Below are 20,385 nucleotides of genomic sequence, written 5' to 3'. Positions count from 1 at the left end.
TCATTTCAACTTGGCCATGGTGGGAATATTTACACCACTGAACTCAATAAGCACTACAAATAAGAGCTTCACCCCACCTCAGAGAACCAGTTTATCACCAAACCACTGAATATGGCAAAAGGTTTCAAGTATTATTCCACTCTCACTTTAGTTCAAATGGTTCAGAATAATCTATCTCCTCAAGAGTCTGTTAAAATGGAGACCTGAAAGGGGTCACAGGCACATCTGAAAAGCAAAGATTTACCTGTGATAGGGATTCTAATATCCCATTTCTCTTTTCTGGTATGCAGAAGGCTTTGAAAGCACATAACTGGCTTTCCATAATGTCTACCATTTAACCTCCAAAGCTGATAGAGTAAGACCAACACCTTCCACTCTAAGGCTTCTAATTTCCGAGCAACCTCAGGCCATGAAACCTACCCTAATATATTATATTTTCAAAACTTTGATTGTTCTGTATTTCTCCCTGAAGTCAAAAAGATTTTTGGCCTCAATCATAAAATATTTGATAATGGTCAAGGTCCAGAGTAGGTATCACAGTTTGTTCATTTTCTCTGCCACATATTTGATTTCCTGGCTGTCGTCTGCTACTGACCAGAGCCAATATCATTGCAACATCAGCATTTTAAAATCTTCCCCAAAGGTCCTCCCTTAGTCAACTCAAGCCATTTTTTATAGATATGCTTATCATCAAAAGGACATTATTAAAACTATGGCTTCATGCTACCATACATTTCTGAAAACTGTTTTGGTTTTTAAATGAGACACACCATGTGTTCACTCATCCAGATGAAGGGAGATGCTCATCACAGCTCAGTGGGCTGGATGAGTTTAGCAAGATGCATCCTGTCCATCAATACCCCCCAAATCTACTCTCTCTGGTAGTATTTTTAATGCACAAGCTATGTTTTTTATTTCATGATTAATGAGGAGTAGCTTTAGCACAAACAAAAACTGCAGAAAGCCACCCACTCATCAATGAGCAGTATTCTTCAGCAGCTTTGTTGCTAAATAATAACTTGCTTAATAGAGCAAAAGAAAGACATTGTCGAAGTTGAAGTGTTTATTAAATGACAGCAGAGAAAAAATAACTATTGAATAAGTCCCTATAATAAGAATGAAGAAGTAATCAATATATACTTAAAACATGATTTAATAAATAATGCTTTGATTCCCTGACACCACAAATTTCTATTTAGTCCATAAATTCATACCACTGGCATCCACTTTTTATGATTTAATCTAATTTTAATGAGACCCCCTATCTCAGCCATAATGAAGTTAACAGATTCTGGATTATCTTTCCTGCTATAACAGCTAGAAAACTGATAAAGGGGGTGTGAAAATATATTTTTTTCAGGTGTTAAACAATGGGAATCACAGGACTTTGGCCCATGAGAGAAGGTAAACAGATGAGAGAAACCCCATACTTGACCAAGATTGTTTATTGAATGCATTTTTAGAACCAAAATGTTCTAGGCCAAAATGAAGTAGAGCAGTGTTCCCATTGAGTTTAGCAGACAGAGATCAGAGATGAGAGAGGTGAAAGCACCCAGAATTTGAGAGGCAAGGAGAGATCCGTTTCAGAGAAAAGTCTCCAGAAATCAATGTAAGAGTCCCCTCAGATCTTTGGTTCAATACTAAATCACAAACCTATGCAGTGAGATTACATGACACTAGGCAAAAAAAAAAAGGCTGGGGAGGAAACAACTACCTAGAGTTATGTAACCATAAAAACCACTAGGAATGGCATAAGGATGAGAGACATCTGAGTTCTGACCAACTGTGTGGAGAGTCCTTCTTAAACACCCAGGACATTCATTCAGAAGAGACCCCAGAAAGACAATTGTGGAAGAGTAGGGCTAGTTCAGCAAAAGCTACTTTAAACTTGCAGTAACAAAGCTTGGAAAAGCCTCAATAGAATAAATCTTATCTCAAATATGTTAAGGGTGTGACATAAAATTCAATACACTTTAAGGAAGGAAACAAAATCCAGCATTCACAATATCTGGATCCAATAGAAATTCTGTAACATGCAACAAAGCAGAATAAATCCATAATCAGGAAAAAAATCAGTAAGCAAAAACAAAACTATAAATTACAAAGATGATTCAATTAATAGATGAGGACACTGAAAAACAGCATTAAATAATTTAAATCCAGCAAAATATAACAAATATATCTGGGATGAAAGAACCTCAGGAATAAAATGTTGATGTAATATTAAAAGATTAATCAATGCAATTCACCACATTAACAGAATAAAGGTCAAAAATCATATAATCATCTCGACAAGTACAAAAAAGCATTTTATAAATTTAACTCCCATTTATGATATAAAAACTGTCAATAAACAAAGAGTTAAAGGAAACTTTGTCAATTTAATAAAGGGAGTCTATGAAACCCTGCCGCAAACATCATACTTAATGGTAAAAGACATATTTTCCCCATAAGATTAGGAATAATGTTTACTCCCATCACCTTTATTGTAACAGAGGTGTTAGCTAATGCAAAAAAGCAGGAAAAGTAGGGATAGTCACATGGATTAGAAAGAAAAAAGTAAAACTATATTTGCAGAGGACAAGGTTGTGCAGATAACTCTAAGGAATTGGTAAGAAATTAATTTACTAGAACTCATTAGTGAATTTACCAAAGCCATATGGTACATGGTCAACACAGAAAATTACTTCTATGCATATGTGTGTGTGTGTGTGTGTGTGTGTAAAAAGAAACTAGAAAATGAAATTTTAAATTACATCATTTAACTGGAGATCCCATGGTGTCTTTTTTTTTTTCTTTTAATTAATCTCTGTGCCCAACATGGGGCTTGAACTCATGACTGCAAGATCAAGAATCACATGCTCTACCTACTGAGCCAGACAGGTTCTGGATGACATATCTGATAAAGGGGTAGTACCCAAAATATATTTAAAAACTTATAAAACTCAATACCCTAAAACCAAATGATCCAATTAAAAACTGGGCAGAAGACATGAATAGATAGATGTTTTCCAAAGAAGACACACAGATGGCCAAAAAGCACATGAAAGGATGCTCAACATCACTCATCATCAGGGAAATCAAAACTACAATGAGATAATACCTTACATCTGTCAGAATCGCTAAAATCAATAAAACAACAACAAAAAAGTGTTGGTGAGAATGTGGAGAAAGGGGAACCCTCTTGTATGGTCAGTGAGAATGCAAACTGATGCGGTCACTCTGGAAGACAGTATGGAATTTCCTCAAAAAGTTAAAAACAGCAATACCCTATAATTCAGCAACTGCATTCCTAGGAATTTACCCAAAGAATACAAAAATACTAATTCAGAGGGATACATTCACTCTGTTTATAACAGCATTATCTACAATAGTCAAATTATGGAAATAGTCCCTAATTTGGCTATTAATGGATAGATAAAAATGGATGAATAAAGAAAAAGTATATATAATGGAATATTACTGAGCCATAAAAAGAATGCAATTTTGCCATTTGCAATGACATGGAAGAACCTAAAGAGTATAATACTTAATGAAGTAAGTCAGTCAGAGAAAGACAAATACCATATGATTTCACTCATGTGGAATTTAAAAAACAAAACAGAGGAGCAAAGGGGAATAAAAGAGAGGGAGGCAGGAATCCCTGGGTGGCACAGCGGTTTGGCGCCTGCCTTTGGCCCAGGGAGCGATCCTGGAGACCCGGGATCGAATCCCACGTCGGGCTCCCGGTGCATGGAGCCTGCTTCTCCCTCTGCCTATGTCTCTGCCTCTCTCTCTCTCTCTCTCTCTCTGTGACTATCATAAAAAATAAATAAATAAATAAATAAATAAATAAATAAATAAATAAAATTTTAAAAAAAGAGAGAGAGGGAGGCAAACCAAGAAACATACTCTTAACTATAGAGAACAAACCAATATTACCAAAGGGGAGGTGGGGGGGGTGATGGGTGAAATAGGTGATGGCGATTAAAGAGGGCACTTGTTGTGATGAGCACCAGATGTTGTATGTAAGTGAATCACCAAATTGTACACCTGAAATTAGTATTACATCATATGTTAACTAACTGGAATAAAAATAAAAGTTAAAAAAAAAACAGAAAAAAATAGATCAGTTTTCTCCAAATTCATCTTAGATTCAGTGCAATTTTTTAAAGATTTTATTTATTTATTCATGAGAGACACAGAGAGAGGTAGAGACATAGGCAGAGGGAGAAGCAGGCTCCCAAAAGGACAACCTGATGTGGGACTCTATCCCAGGACTCTGGGATAACGACCTGAGCCAAAGGCCAATGCTCAACCACTGAGCCACCCAGGCATCCCGTCCCTTATGCAATATTAATCAAAATTCCAGAATGCTCTCTAAAGCTCCAAGCTGATTCTAAATTTCTATAGACATGCGAGGAAACTAAAAGTCAAAAAAACTTGAAAAAGAACCAATTGGGGTAATATCATTACTTGCTTCAAGATTTACTGTATAGCTACAGAAATCAAAGCAGTGTAATATTAGCATAAATTAAACAAATATGTCGATGGAAGACAATAGAGTGTCCAAAATAGAGCCAATCTTATATAATAAATTGAATTCTTCAATACAGAGGCCAAAGTAGTTCAGTGGGTAAAGGGAAGTCTTTTTATCCAATGCTACTGAGACTAGATATTCATATAGAAAAAAATAATCTTTGATACTTATCTCAATCTATATACAAATAGGAATTTAATATAGATCATAGATCTAAACATAAAAGCTAAAAGTATAAAGCACTTAGAAGCAAAAGTAGGAAAATATTGTGAACTTGAGGTAAGCAAAGATTTCTTCCAAAGCTTTCAGAAAACAATAATCATAATAGAAAAAAGTACATAGATTGGACTTTATCAAAATTTTTTTCAAAAGCTATTCCTCTGAAGACAAGTTAAAAAGACAAAGAAAGGCACATCTTGGGAGAAAACATTTGCAATATATATATTGACCAAAGATATACCCAAAATATATAAAAAACAATTACACTAAATTAATAATAATAATAGAAACAACTCAATAAACAGTGAACAAAATACTTTGGCAGACACTTAAATGAAGCTAAATATACCACATGTACCATAAGCTAATGAAAGTATGTTTACCATCATTAATTATCAGGAAATTCAAATTAAAGCTATAATGAGATACCTGAAACAGAGTGAATAAAATTAAAAAGAGGAAGAGTAAAAGAGTACTTGGATGATTCAGTCGGTTAAGCAGCAAACTCTTGATTTTGACTCAGGTCATTCATTATCTCAGGGTCATGTCATGAGATCAAGCCCAGCGTCCAGCTCAGCACTGAGCATGAAGCCTGCTTAAGTTTCTCTCTCTACTTCTTAAAAAAAAAAAAAAAAAAAAAAAGGATAAAATGCTGGCACACATAAGGAGTCCTGGAATTCTCAGTGTTGGTATTGAAAGGATAAAATATACAATCAAATTGGAAACTGGGCTGGCAGTTTCTCATAAATTCAAACATATACCTACTCAGTGACACAACTGTTCAATTCTACACATTTACCCGAGAAATAAATACACATATGCATAAGAAATATTGTATTGGAATGTTCATAGCAGCCCAACTTCTAATAGCCCAACACCGGAAATAACCAAAACATTCCATCAAGAGAAGAATGGATAAACAATTTGTGTTATATTTATAAAATGGGATGGTATTTGGCAATGAAAAGGTTCAGAACGTACACAAAGAGGGATTAACCTCAAAATCATTGAGGTGAGCAAAAGAAGCAGAACACAAAAAAATATCAAAAAATATATATACTGTTTGATTCTATTTACATGAAGTTCTACTGATAAGAAGTTTCTACTCACAGGAATCAATTCATGATTAAAGAAATCAAATAGTGTTCAACAGTGAACAGCGTATATTAAATTGACCAGAAAGGGGCATAAAGCAACTCTGTGAGTTAATGAAAGTGTTCTGTAACTAAATGGTGTGAGTGTCTGTGTTTATCATCACTTACCACACACTTAGGATCTTACATACTTAAGTATGTAAATTATACTTTGATATCTAATTCTACTGGGATTTTTTTGTACAAAGAGCACATAGAAGGGTGCCTGGGTGTCTTAGCTCAGGTCCTGATTTCATCATCATGAGCACAAGCCCTGCACTAAAAAAAAAAAAAAAAAAAAAAGCACACAGAATGTATATGGACAAATAATCTGAAGGACATACTCTGACATCAAGTTTGTGATCAAATGAGGAGCAAATATTTAAACAATTCACATTACTGCAATTCAAATTAGTGCAGTAGACATTAAAAAGAGTGCTTTTGGAGTACAGTCTAAGAAATTATTTATTCAACTCAGGATAAGACGAAAGTCATCTATTATTTCAAGGAAACAAACATTTACTGAGCCCCTATAATAGGTTATGTACTATAAATACAAAATAAATAATTAAAATGTTCCTTGTCAGTGATAATAAATAACATGTATTGAGCATTTACAGTGCACTAACACTGATCTCACTATAACATCATCTCAGTATAGCACAGTAGTTTAAAGTCAAGGAAATCTGGGTTCAAGTCCAAGCTCCGTCACTTGCTAGCAACATAACTTGGGAAAATTACTAAATTTCTGTAAACTTCAAATTCTCATATGTAAAGTGATAATAATAATTAAAGAACCTATTTTGTTGTATGTTCGTGAAGATTAACTGAAAGAGACAAAACCAGGACATGGCCAAAGTTCTAAAAAAAATCCCCCAGAGGCAGCCTGTAACACACAATAATTTCATTACAGTGTTTTCAATAATATGACACTGGTGCTATGAGAATACAGAAACTAGGCTACCTTATCACAAAAGAAGTCTCTCTAAGAAAGACACTCCGTGGAGTCTTGAAGAATAACAGAATCATTCGAAAGTGAGGAATACATACATTCCAGGCAAAGGAGACATCATAAATACAACCCCAAAGGCAAAAAATTTAAAAAGTCATAATTGGTGAAAAGCAAACATGAGACAGATAAGATAGGACAGATTCAGAGGGTTAAAGTTTTTTTTTTTTTTTTAATTTATTCATGAGAGACACAGAGGGAGAAGCAAAACAGACTCCATGCAGGGAGCCTGATGTGGGACTTGATCCCAGGACTCCAGGATCACACCCTAGGTGGAAGGCAGGCACTAAAGCCACTGAGCCACCCAGGGATCCTGGGGGTTAAAGTTTTATAGAATATTTTATATTGGGCAGCTCCAGTGGCTCAGTGGTTTAGCGCCACCTTCAGCCCAGGGCGTGATCCTGGAGACCCGGGATCAAGTCCCATGTTGGGCTCCCTGTAGGGAGCCTGCTTTTCCCTCTGCCTGTGTCTCTGCCTCTCTCTCTCTGCCTCTCATGAATAAATAAATAAAATCTTTTTTAAAAAAAAATATTGCATGTTCAGAAGCTTTGGCTCTGTTCTGTAGGCTCTTAGGAACCATCAAAGGGTTTTAAGAAATAGCAATTTTGCATCTTAGAAACAGGTGGCTCAATGCAGTTTTATTTGGAAATGGTATAATGTCAGAGAGGGCAAGTAAGAAGTTGTCACATAATCTCAAGCAAGCAATGGAAGGCTTAACGTAGGGTAAACATGGAGGGATACAGCTGATGGGAAAGGGCTAAGAAATTCTAAGTAAAATTGGCTAGGCAATGTGGGTGATGGGACATGATAGGTGAGAGAAACACCACCCAGATTTGTTCCCTGGGTAGTGATGCTGTGATAAGGAGGATAAAAGGTTTGGTTTGAGCATGCTGATTCTGAGATACCTGCAGGAATCCCAGCGGACATGTGCAACACGCGTGAATCCTCATCTAGAAACTCAGAGCAGAGTTAAGGAAGAGAGACATGAATTGGAGAGCCATCAAATACAATGATACAGATGCAATAAAACAGCTGAAATCATCTGATAAGAAGACAGAAAGTACAAACTGTGGTGAGCCAAGGACATAATCCCAGGACACTAATCAACACAACTGATGAATGAGGAGACAAGAAGGAAGGCTGAGAGAAAGAGGAAGTGAACAAAGAGAGAACAATATCATATGGGGGGAAAAGGGGACCAAAATGTTGGCTTCTGGGCAGAGAAAGGGGATAAGAACATATAAAGTGGAGCAAACCCTGAAAGCTCTATGCTGTGTTAAGGAAATCATCTCACACACACACACACACACACACACACACACACACACACAAAATAGTATGAAGTGAATTAAGAGGTTGCAATCAGCTCAGGATGGGTCTGGAAGTCAGTGTGATTAAGTTCAGGTCTTATTCTTAAGTAGAAATTTTTTCCCCCAGGTTTACTGAAGCATAATCGACAAATGAAAATTGTCTGCTGGAATCGCATCTATACGTATTGTATATTGTATCCGTATATTAAACCAACCTGATGTGTATACATGGACATGGCGAAACTATTTTAAAATCTATAGGAGAGAAGTTCCCTATTTCAGAAATGTAAGAAGTTACTTATTTCAGAAATGAAACTCTAACCTTTGTGTGAAAGAAAGAGTGTAGATGAAAGAGATACCGGAAGAGTATTTGGGAAGCAATTTCAAAGTATGGGAGTTGAGGGTGAGAGCCCGCATCTAGAGGACGGGGAGGTGGAAATAATAGCACATCCTTCTCCCTGCAAGAGAAGGGGAATGGTGGGCGTCACCTGCGAAGCAAGCAGGAAACACCTTAGTGGGACCTGGTTTAGGGAGGTGAGAACTGAGACCATCTGTGTCCACATGATTTAGACACGTCTGTAAGACCACCGATGTCAACATGACATTGTTCTTTGTTCCAGGAAAACTTTTCCAGAAAAAGATAAGACTGTAAAGCAAAAAATTAATTCCACCAATTGTTTTAGGAAGTTCCTACAGATAAATTTATTAAAGATAAGAGCTTGTACACCTGAGCAAACAGCCCACTTTCCAACAAATGTTTGCTTATCAAGACTTCATGCAATGCCAATCAGTTCCCGTCTTTAAAGGCCGGCCTCAAACCACATAAGCCTAGATGTCATAATTCTGCAAAGATCTGAGAAACTGCTAAACTTCTGAGAAATGCTAAGACTCTGACAGGTCCATACTCTCCCTTATTACAAGTTAAACTTAAGTTGTGCTTATTAATAGACGCCCTGGTTATAATGTGGGGCCTTCAAAAGAGGGAACATGAGTGCACGGTGGGACATATTTGATTTGCAAGACCTGTGGGCTATCAGCAGGTACTTGAGAAATTGCAGAGAGCTAAAGAGATGATAGAGAAAAAGATATTTTCTAAGGCTTTCTTTTTTAAATTTTTGTTAAGATTTTATTTATTTATTCATGAGAGACACAGAGAGAGAGGCAGAGACACAGGCAGAGGGAGAAGCAGGGAGCCTGATGTGGGACTTGATCTCAGGACCCGGAATCACACACTGAGCCAAAGGCAGATGCTCAACCATTGAGCCACTCAGGTGCCCCTCAAAGGCTTTGAATGAATCAAGTCAGGGACACTGGGGTGGCTGAGTCAGGCAAGCATCCAACTCCTGATTTTGGCTCAGGTCATGTTCTCAGGGTTGTGAGATTGAGCCCCACACCGGGCTCCACGCTCAGTGTGGCATCTGCTTGAGACTCTCTCCTCCCCTTCCTCTGCCCCTCTCCCTTCTCTCTCCCTCTCAACTAAGTAAATATTTAATCAATCAATCGAGATATCATGCAGATGGGCAAAACATAGGTTTGGGTCAAAATGTTGTAAACTAAGAAGGATTTACTTTGTGTTTATAACCTCTCTCATCAAAACTTCAGAACTGCCTTTTTCCTCTAGACATCCTCCAGCTTAGGAAGGCACATCATGCCAGACTTATTATCGATGCCATGGGTTAGCTCGTGCTGCTTTCTCTGCCTAGAATGGTTTCCCTCTCCTTCCTACAGTTTCTATTTCTCAGGCTGGCAGCCTCCTTCCAGCGGTGACATCTTCTCAGAGGCACCTTTAACTCCCAGTGTTTGCTCCTTCTGTCTTCTCAAACCTGTTTGTTTTGTATTTCTTAGCACAGTAGCATCACTATTAAAGAGAGTGATCCATTATCATACTTTGTTATCGCTCCCAGCCTCTAATGTATTTCTAGACTTATTGTAAATATCCAATGTCTATATTTAAATATATTGATTTGAACTCAGGAAAGTTAAGAGGAAATTGAAGCATGTCTGATTCTCCAAAAGAAAAAGATGTTTCGTTTGCCATTAGCTAGTTAATAAGCATTAGCTTAGTTGTATCTTTGTTGGATGGAGGCTTAAATGATGAGAGATTAGGAAAGAATGAGAAGGAAACCAGAAAATTGAATCAAAATCTAAAAGATGAAACTTCCTGAATTTGTTTCTGAAATGTACATATTGAATTTTTTGTATCAGGCATATATGTTTAAATCTGGAAATATTCTATACTCCTGTGTCTATGTCTGGGAAGATATAGACCCAAATGTGTACAACAGTTATTTCAGATGAAACAAAGGCAGGAGAAAGTTCTCAGGCAATTTTTTTCCTCTTTATTTTGATCTCAATTATTTATTTAAATTGATTCTAGAGCAAACTGATATTTGCGTACAATAAAACAAAGTTGAAGAAAGTTTGAAAACATCAGTTTCCACTTGAAGTACTAGTAAGATGCTAGCACAAAAACTCATCTTCCAAAGAAAAGTGAAAGGCATGCACCTACTCCTTTGAGCAAGTTAGTTCCTTCTTCTGTTAAACTAGAATTTTTATTGCTGCAGCTATAAGCCCAGATGCTAATTATAATGATGAACTGAACCTATTGACTCTCCTCAAATGCCTTATTGTGCTGCTACAAACCAGGAAATCATTTTTATTGGGGGTCTTGGTGATCAAGTAAGGACAAGATTTGAGTTAAACTTGAGAACTGCAGATTTACAATTTAATATATTCTTACTCATTATTTTACAACCTGCATTACCCAAGGTAGGTCAGTAAAACAGAATTGTTTTTGGACCTGAGATTAATGTGCTTGCACTTCCCATTTGATGCTTGTCTGACTGGCACACCTATCCAAAGTCGTGTGTGTCAAAAAGCAACATGAACAGCAATTACCAAGTATGAACTTGGATACACAATTAAAATTTGGACTTTTGCCCCTGATTATAAATATCTTCCTCGGCATCTCCTTTCCCCATCCGATCACCTTTTTAAAAAAAATATTTTTGAGCTCTTTTTCACACTAAAAAACTATTCTCTAACTAATAGCAAAAAATCTTTAATGAGCCTGATTCATTCCAAAGCATAAGCATATCTATAATACCTTAATCACTGTAAGAAGCAAACCAATATGGAAGCATTTGGGGGGACAAAAAACAAGTTCTAACGACAAAATATATTAGGCTCGTGTCCTGCAGTTGGAGAAGCTTTGTACCATCCACACAGCTAATGACATGCAAGAGCAAAATCAAAACTCTGAAACAGCTACACCCGATGGGATACTGGTTTATCAATTTTTTGACTGACTTGACCATTAATGCCAAGCCAATAGAGTAAAATTAATGAATACATATAAAAGTTGTCATATTGGATACTGATTCTGCATTTCTTGTATTTCTTTATTAATTTTCTGAATTTCTCATTTCAGGAATACAATTGTGTGTATTTATAAAAATGTTTCCCTACAACCATAAATAAAATAGAAAAGCAATTAGCAGAAAATTAGAAATAAGATATTTATACAGCGCTGTAAATTTTCACTCTCTGTTTTATGTCAGTCTGGTTTGCCTTATGGCAAAATCATCCATAATTAAACTTCACTGCAAGGTAAATGTTAGCAAAATGGACTGTCTTAGTCAATCAGTGTTTAGAAAAAAATTAATCAAATCCAATTCCGTTTTCTAATGAACTTCTTCATGCACTGCTAGCTCACACATCCAACTCTAAGTGGGGCTGAGCAGGTAATTTGGAGGAACCCATGGATAGCTGGAGCAGTGTTCTCACTTCACGCTGCACAGACTTAGACTTTGGAAGCATGTGAAATACTAGCTCAGGGAGAAATCCACAAATTCGAATGACTTCAGAAAAAGTTCATACTTGAAGTATCTGATTTTAAGTACGTTGTAGCATAAGATACTTGTATGCCAGTTGAGGGGGGGGGATGGAAAACCCAGCAGACTGAAAAATATGGGACATTCTGGAAGCTTCTCAGAAACACTCCACATACCAAAACTAAGCCCACGCAGCCCAATCCCTTCAACTATCTACATGGGAAGGTATTCAGAAATAAGCTCTAGATTTCAAGCCTGGCTCGGTTATTTACAAAATATGTTACAAGCATTTAATATTTCTGTGCCTCAGTCTCCTTATACCTACAAGGAGTAACAATACCCACAATAAGTGTTTTTAAGAAGATCAAACACATATTGAGACACTGACAGACACAACACACATTCACAAACATACACAATGTTTCTATAATAGATAAAATTCATATATTTGATGATTGCTGGCATTCCAGAAATCATCCCAGAATCTTCAGCTGTTGTCAGGAAGTGCTGTAGGCCTTCCCTCTGCTCACCTTCTGGGACCAATTTCCCCAATTCTCCTTCCTTCTCTGTTGCAGATTGCAGGCGTTCCATTTGTTTTACTATCATTTTCTGAAAGCCTTGCCTCTCTGAAGGCATCATCCTATTCTCTTCCTCTCTGAAGGAATCATCCTATTCGTCCCTTGACTCTCTCCACCGCCCAGGCTGTGTGTAAGGTGCAAAATAATCTCCCTTAGTTCCCTCAAGGGCCCTCGGTATTTTTTCTTTCTTTTTCTCTACTGCTCAACAGTTTTGATGAGAATAGCAGAGACAAGTGGGAAAAGCTACAAAGTGTAAGACATTCTCTTAAAATCCATTTAGAGAGCCACCTATTAAAAGAGAGTAGTTTGTGTTTCTGAAAATTTCTGAAATGCATTTACCTAGAATTCAGTTTTGGGCCAACATCATCCACCCCCAAAACACACACACACACACACACACACACACACACACACTACATCCTAATTTTCACAAACTTCTTTTTTTTTTTTTAGATTTTATTTACTTTAGAGAGAGAGAAAAAAAGAAGGCAAGTGGGGAGGGGCAGAGGGAGAGGGAGTAAGAATCTGAAGCTGACTCTGCATTGAGTGCAGAGCCCAGTGTGGGGCTTGATCTCACAACTCTAAGATCCTAAGCTGAAACTAAGAGTCCCATGCTTAACCAACCAAGCCACCCAGACACCTCATATTTTCACAAACTTCTAAGTAAAAATTTAGCATTTCCTTATTTATTACCACAGTAGCAATAACATTATTTGAGTCTTTGTCACTTCATAATTGTCGCAAATAATGTTTAATGCTCCTTGTTACTTTTAAATTAAGGTGGCTATTAGACCTACCATATGTAGGTCTTGTTACTCACCGTTTTAATAGAAAGCATATCCTATATTACAAATTTGGGGTTTTGATGCCTGTATTCCCATATAGTGGGCTTCCTTTGTAATTCTATGCATTTGCTCTATGCATAGAAAATATCAGATAGTTATTATTCCATTTAAATTCCACATTACTTTGCACACATGGCTGTAACACCCTGTTTACTTCAATTTGAATATGATAGGTTGACATGCTGGCAATATTTGATACTGACACTGCCTATGACATGTCACAATGATAATGAAGCTCTTCTTTAACAAAAGGGTCTGAAGCAAGGAATGAATGAATAAATAAATAAGTAAATAAATGAATAAATGTATTTCTTAAAACCTCACCATCTACTCTTAGGAAACGATTTCTCTAAGGAAAAAGAGAGGCATATGTAAATCTGTGAAATCATCAGCTATGCTGCAATTGGTTTCTGGAGTATAAGAGGCTGAGTACATAATATATTCCCTAACCACAAAGACATAGCTCGAAGAGTTTGCTAACTGAGCTTCCCACTCTTGGAGGCATCCTGCTATATTATTGACAAGAAACACACCATGAATTGTGTCATACAGCCATCTGGGCAGAATTTGTCCAACCGTGTGCTTAGGTGCTATTTCCAAAGTCCTCACCAATCAAGTGATTTCCCTTTGTTTTGAGCACATAATGGCAGCTGCATGTTGTCATCACGCTTTTTAGAAATAAATCTCTAAGCTTTTTCAAAAACCAGAGCATCCCAAAATGTTGATTTTCTATTATGTTGCAAAATTACCTCAAAGCGTTATTAATATTCTTTACGTCCAAACTGCGGCTGCTAAGTAAGCTTTACGAAGAATTCACTCACACTGCAGCAGGATGAGAACTTACTGTTCCTCTTTCAAAGAGCATGCTAATAATATAAGATCAACATTATGTGCCATATCGCAGAGTCTGAGCACTGTTTACCCATAGAGACCCTTTTGCCTGTGGATCTCATGGTACTCCTCTAAATATTAATCCAGCCAACTCTAAATTTGATGCAAATCTAGAATGCTGTAAGACAAAGCCAATAATTGTAATTGTCTTTTTTTTTTTAATTTAAAGATTTTTTTAAAAATTTATTCATGAGAGAGAGAGAGGCAGAGACACAGGCAGAGGGAGAAGCAGGCTCCATGCAGGGAGCCCAACATGGGACTCAATCCTGGGACTCCAGGACCACGCTCTGGGCCGAAGGCAGGCACTAAACCACTGAGCCACCCAGGGATCCCCTGTAATTGTCTTAGTGAACAGTAAGAATTGCCTAATACGTCCACAGCTTCACACTGAAAACCAGTGAAAAGCCAAGGGGAAAATCATCTTAGTATGCTAGGACAGTAATTACCTTCCAAAATGTGTAATGTCTTTCAAACTCATGAGGATTTAGAATCAGCTAACGAATGTTTAGGATAATCAGAACTAAAGAAATCATACTTTGGGGCTGTATGGTGAAGAATTAACCTTACTCAAAGAGTCTGTTCTTTGCCTTTGGTTCCTGAGAGGCAATACCTAGGCACCTGCATTATCCTGCCTGGTAGGAGTATCTGGTAGCTGGGGGCCTTTGGCCACCAGAAAGTCTAAAAATGTGATTTATAAGGGACCTTTGAGCCATGCTTTATCAGTTTTGACCTCTAGAATAATTACTAGAGACTAAAGGCATTAGGGACTCCTGGGTGGCTCAATGGTTGAGCATCCTCCCTTGGCTCGGGGTATGATCCTGGGGTCTGAGATTGAGTCCTATATCAGTCTCCTGGTAGGGAGCCTGCACAGATGAATTCAAGCGCTCACACCATAGCATCAGAAGCCATCCCTCAGCAATTCTCTCCTAAGGGCTGGCTTTATCCACATAAGGATAACACAGATTCCAGAAATCTGGGCATACAACTTTGCATGTTTAAAACCAGAAGAAAATAGCATGCCTCTCTGAGGGGAGGTAGAAATATCCAGAAGGCATCTCATTGGATCATGTGTCTGTTTCTCCCTCAACTAATCACTAACGTAAAGTGATGTGCAGGTATAACTTTCACCCATCCCTGGAGCCAGAAGGAGTCAGATCAAGACATATGGCGGAAATAAGGTAAAACCCTAGAGGAAATTTGCTTTGGAGAAAGGCGAATGGATGCTGGATGTAAGCCACTTATAACACATAATGTTTACATATCCAATAATTCTACTTTCAAAATGTCTCTCTGGTGGAATATTTTCTATTAACCATGTACGAAATCAAGGAGCTTAAGCAAGCATAGGGGAAAAGCTCATTTCTTTGTGTAACTAAATTATGGTAAAGTCAATAGAGTCAAAACAAAAATGATGTTAGTTTCTACTCCTATCCCTACCAAGTAGCTCTGTGACAGGACAAGTCACTTAGCCTCACTAATTCACAGCTTCCATATATGTTGCATGAAAATTTGAATACTTCCATACCCCAAATATTAATGTTGATATGAGAATTGAAAGAGGAGCACCTGGGTGGCTCATTGGGTTGGGTGTCTTCTTGGAATTCTCTCCCCGTCCCTGTCCATCCCCCAACTCGTGTGTGCACTGTCAATCTCTCTGTCTCTCTCTAAAATAAATAAAATGTTTAAAAAAGAGAGAGAACTTAAATAGATCATTTTTAAAACAAGGTTTTAAAGATACCATTTCAGAATTTCAAAAATTTCTATGCAAATATAAGGCAATAGTAATGGTAAAACCATTATTTTATGTACTGTACTCATCAGAATTGTAAGTTGCAAACTATAGAATCCATTCTGACGGTTTAAGTAGAGAATGAATTAAATAAAGGAAGTCAGGCACTTCACAATCTTCTGAAGAATCAGGCTTAAAAGCTATAAGACCAGGAATAAATAGGACAACTCCTCTGGGAAACACTATGACCTGCAGTCTGGGCACAGGCACTATACCTCACTTTTCCAACATCTTGTTAGAAGCGGGTCATCCACCATTGCCACTTCTGAAATTGGGCTTCTCCTTGCCACACTCCACTATGCTTGTCATCAGAATGAAATTCCCATTGTATGGCCTTCTTCACATCACTCTCTACCAATTAGAGACCTCCTATGTTAACATGTGACTGGCAAAATCAAGGTCATGCACCTGTACCTTAGATGCAAGGGAATCTGGAAAAGAAATTTCTGACTTTTATCTTATGAAAGTGGGATGCATAAAGTAAGGAATTCACCAAACCTAGGAAAGATATCCACCCAAATGGCACATAAAATATCTACTTTACTCACCCCATTGTTTTTAGTTTTAAAACATTTGATATCTATGTGCAAATACAACTTAGAGAATATAGTCATAGTAGAACACGTATGTTCTACAGCTGTTGGTTTTCTTGCATTTAGGCTCGTCCATCTATTTCTTAATCACTGACAATGATTAGACCAACTTTAAAGATAAATTTTGCCTGTTTGTGTTGCTTAAGCAATTTTTTGCTCATATAGAAATCTCTAGAGTTTGTAAACATACCAATCAGCTTAAGTGGTTTCTAGAAACTCATACTGAACTGCCAATTTACTGGTAGCAGTTACTTATCTAGATCCAAGACAGGGATCCAAGTTATATAGAGAACAAATATCAGAGAGTTTTTTCCAGGAATCTACCAGAATATCTCTATGTGTAAATCTTGCAGATATTTTGGAGTTTGAACAATACTTGACATATAGGTCTATGACAAACAGAAATTATTTCTTTTCCTCTCTCAAATTGTGTTCTTCTAAAACTTCTTTAAATTCTGGGTTTCTCTACCCCAATGGATATGTAAAATACAAATGGGAATGGGCATTTTGAACATTTTTTATCTCTTCTATGGTGAAATGTAATAACTTTACTTCTTGTTTAGGAGTTTTAAATAGTTGCGGGGTTTTTTGGTTTTTTGGTGGTTTTTTTTTTTTTTTTTTTTTTTTTTGAGAGAGGGAGGTAAGTGGAGAGGCACAGAGAGAGAGAGAGAGAGAGAAAGTCTTAAGCAGACTCTTCACTGAGCGTGGAGCCTGAGCTGAAACAGATAGTTGGCACTTAACTGACTGCACCACACAGGCACCCCTAAGTAGGTCAATAATTTAACCTTTGTTTTCCATTCCCCCGAAATACTGAGGGAATATAGGAAGAGAAAGAATTTTAAATCAAGTCAAAAATACTTGTACAGAATGTCTTACCTAAATTTTTCTTCACCTTATTGAGTGACGGTGTGAGTTTCATAACCCAACTTGACACTGGATATCACTTTTTGACCCTTACATTAGTAGAGCACAATCACTTTTGTGTGTGTAACCTAAGTATTATATAAGAATCATGAATTTTTGCACCTGATGCATTTGTGTGTATGTCCAAAAGACGGGGGAGTTGAGATGGAAACAGAGTTTGCATAGACGGGACTTCAGGGAATGTGTGCATCTTGTAGGGAGGAGTGCAGTGTATGAAATTTGAACTTCAAATTTGCCATGTTATTATCACTCCCATTTCTTATTATTATGCACATTTGGCATTATTAAAGTCAAAACAGATCTTATAGTAATAGTTAAAGAAAAGTTGGTTCATAAATGACTTTAAAAATTTACATGGTACAGTAAATAGAAAACATGAAAATACTAACAATCTATTTCTTTTCAAATACACAATTTTATGATTGTCTTTTTTAGTAGGAGTTGTAACATTTCTACATTTCCTATGTTTTAAATTTGTTTTACTAATTAAATGACTACAGTTGACCTGTTACTTGATGATCTATCTAAAGGAATGAAATAAATGCAGGAAGTCTGTCATCCAATATGCTGTTTGGCCTTCGCAGACATTGGAGGAGAAGTGAAAGAACCACAAATATAATTTTGGGGACTTGGCCAGGAAAGGCTGAAAAAAGAACACAAAAAATAAAATTATTGGCTTTAAGGTTGATCTAATATTTATCAGTAAGTCAAGAAAAAGATGAATAGGGCAAAATCCAAGAACCAGAGTGACAGAAGAAGCACTTCATATCATAGTAATCCCAAAGCATGGGAGAACCAAAGCTGGAAGAGAATGGGGAAATGTTGGGATAGAAGGCAGCAACAGAGGCTATAATTGTAATTACTGCTAGGCAATTACTGATAGATTTAAATTATATTTTCTGAGCACTTACTAAATACCAGGGATTTTCTCATTTTATTCTCAACAATAATGGGAAAAAGGTATTATTCCTCCCAGGGGAGGAAGCTGGGAGGAGGGCAGGGCATAGAGAACTATCTTGTTTAAATTAAAAAAAAAAAGCATGAAGAGTGACAGTATCAAGATTTGTCCCAGGTCTTTTAATTCCATGCTCAAAACCTGCTCCATGATTCTTGGTCTGCTCTAACACTTTGAAAATTGATTCTTTACAAAGTGTATTTGAGAATTCTTTATTAGCTTGAATATGCATTTAGCAATACTCATAAATACTCATAATTTCCAATTACAAATTACATAAGTCATGGAGATGAAAAATACAACATAGGGAATAGAATTAATAATGTTGTAATAATTTTGTATGGTGACTACACTTACCATGGTGAGCACTGAGTAATGTACAGTATTGTTGAATCAATATGTTGTGCATCCAAAACTAATATAAAATTGTACATTAATTATACTTCAATAAAAAGCCATCAATGAGCCAAACTTTAATATTTCAGCTTTAAAAAGAGAGTGAAAAAGTAACAGCAAGCAGGAAGTACAGCTCATATTCCATCAATCTTCCTTTTACTTATCATACTTTCTACATTCAGACACAATACTATGAGTCAATAATGACAAAAATTTAAATATAAAACCAGAGCCCACTTTTAAGCTAATGTCTAAAACCAAAATAGGAATTACATGAGTTGGGTTACACAAAAATTAGTATATTTCAGGTCATTTCCAGGAAAAGCTTTCCTGAGCTAAATGGATGTTCTCCCCTTAGTACGAAAAAATGTGTGTCAAAAACTACATTTATTTATAATCTATTAAGAAATAAACAATACCAGCTCATTGGATGGACTCAATGCACACACTGAACATATGGTACTTTGAAGTGTCAAGAATATACACCTGTGACTATTTTAAAGTGGCTGACTTGACTAATTGCTTATATTTCTCTTTCCCTTCAAAATTCAATAAAAATAAACAGATATTAGTTAGAAAACAGTAGAAATTACCCTGACAGGCAAAAATGATGTGAATTTTCTGGAAGGCAGTTGGAATCAGTAAGAGAGTGTTTAAAACACATGCATGCACACACACACACACACACACACACACACACATACACAACCTGAAACAGGCAGAGAAGATGACTACAAAGATAAAAGCTATGCATTCCAAAAGTCCACTGAGGAACTCCAGAGAAGTTCTCCAGGAGTTCACAGGAAGTCGTCCATGAGCAGGGGCTGCCCCAATGGCAAACATTCAAGCCTTTCTGAAGGAGCGCTGGTTTTGTGGTGACGTGGGGAATGTGCTCCCTATATAAGTACTGTAGAAAGAGTAACAGAGCTGAGCCCAAGATAATTTTAGGCCTCTGCGATGGAGAAAGATAAAAAGGAGGATCTTCTTCCAAAAAAGTGAAATAAATACAAACATGAGATATGCCCACTTACAGGACAAAATCCAACTAAAGGAACACATACATGGCTCTTTTCCCAAGTTTCAACTAAACTAATCTGAGAGCAAGACTCAGTCTTTGTCACACTCCTGACATACAAGCCACTCACAAAGCATTCGCCAGAAATTTCAGCTTTTATGAATCATTTCATTGGGAGACCAAGAAAACAGACATTACACATCACGTAGGAGTGACTTAGTAACAATCATACTTTCATTTCCTTTCCCTCTTTTTTGGCTGTAAAATGCCAAATTTTGTCGTCCTCTTTATTACATCTGTGCCTCTAGGATTCTTGTTGATTCCAACATGTTCTTACTTTGTTAGAGTAATTGTATTAATTCAGTATGTTTTAGTT

At 36.8% G+C, this 20,385-nt stretch overlaps 1 long non-coding RNA gene across 1 annotated transcript in view; it reads left to right on the top strand.

The window, feature by feature from the left end:
* Nucleotides 1-20,385, top strand: part of LOC140613806 (uncharacterized) — a 49,350-nt gene that overhangs the window by 14,470 nt on the left and 14,495 nt on the right. Inside the window, exon 2 of the long non-coding RNA XR_012014697.1 lies at nucleotides 8,318-8,476. This is a non-coding gene — a long non-coding RNA (uncharacterized lncRNA). The remainder of the gene's footprint in view (nucleotides 1-8,317; nucleotides 8,477-20,385) is intronic.

Source organism: Canis lupus, chromosome 22 (assembly GCF_048164855.1).
Source record: "Canis lupus baileyi chromosome 22, mCanLup2.hap1, whole genome shotgun sequence".
NCBI classification, from domain to species: domain Eukaryota; kingdom Metazoa; phylum Chordata; class Mammalia; order Carnivora; family Canidae; genus Canis; species Canis lupus.
This window is presented reverse-complemented; position numbering and strand designations above follow the sequence as displayed.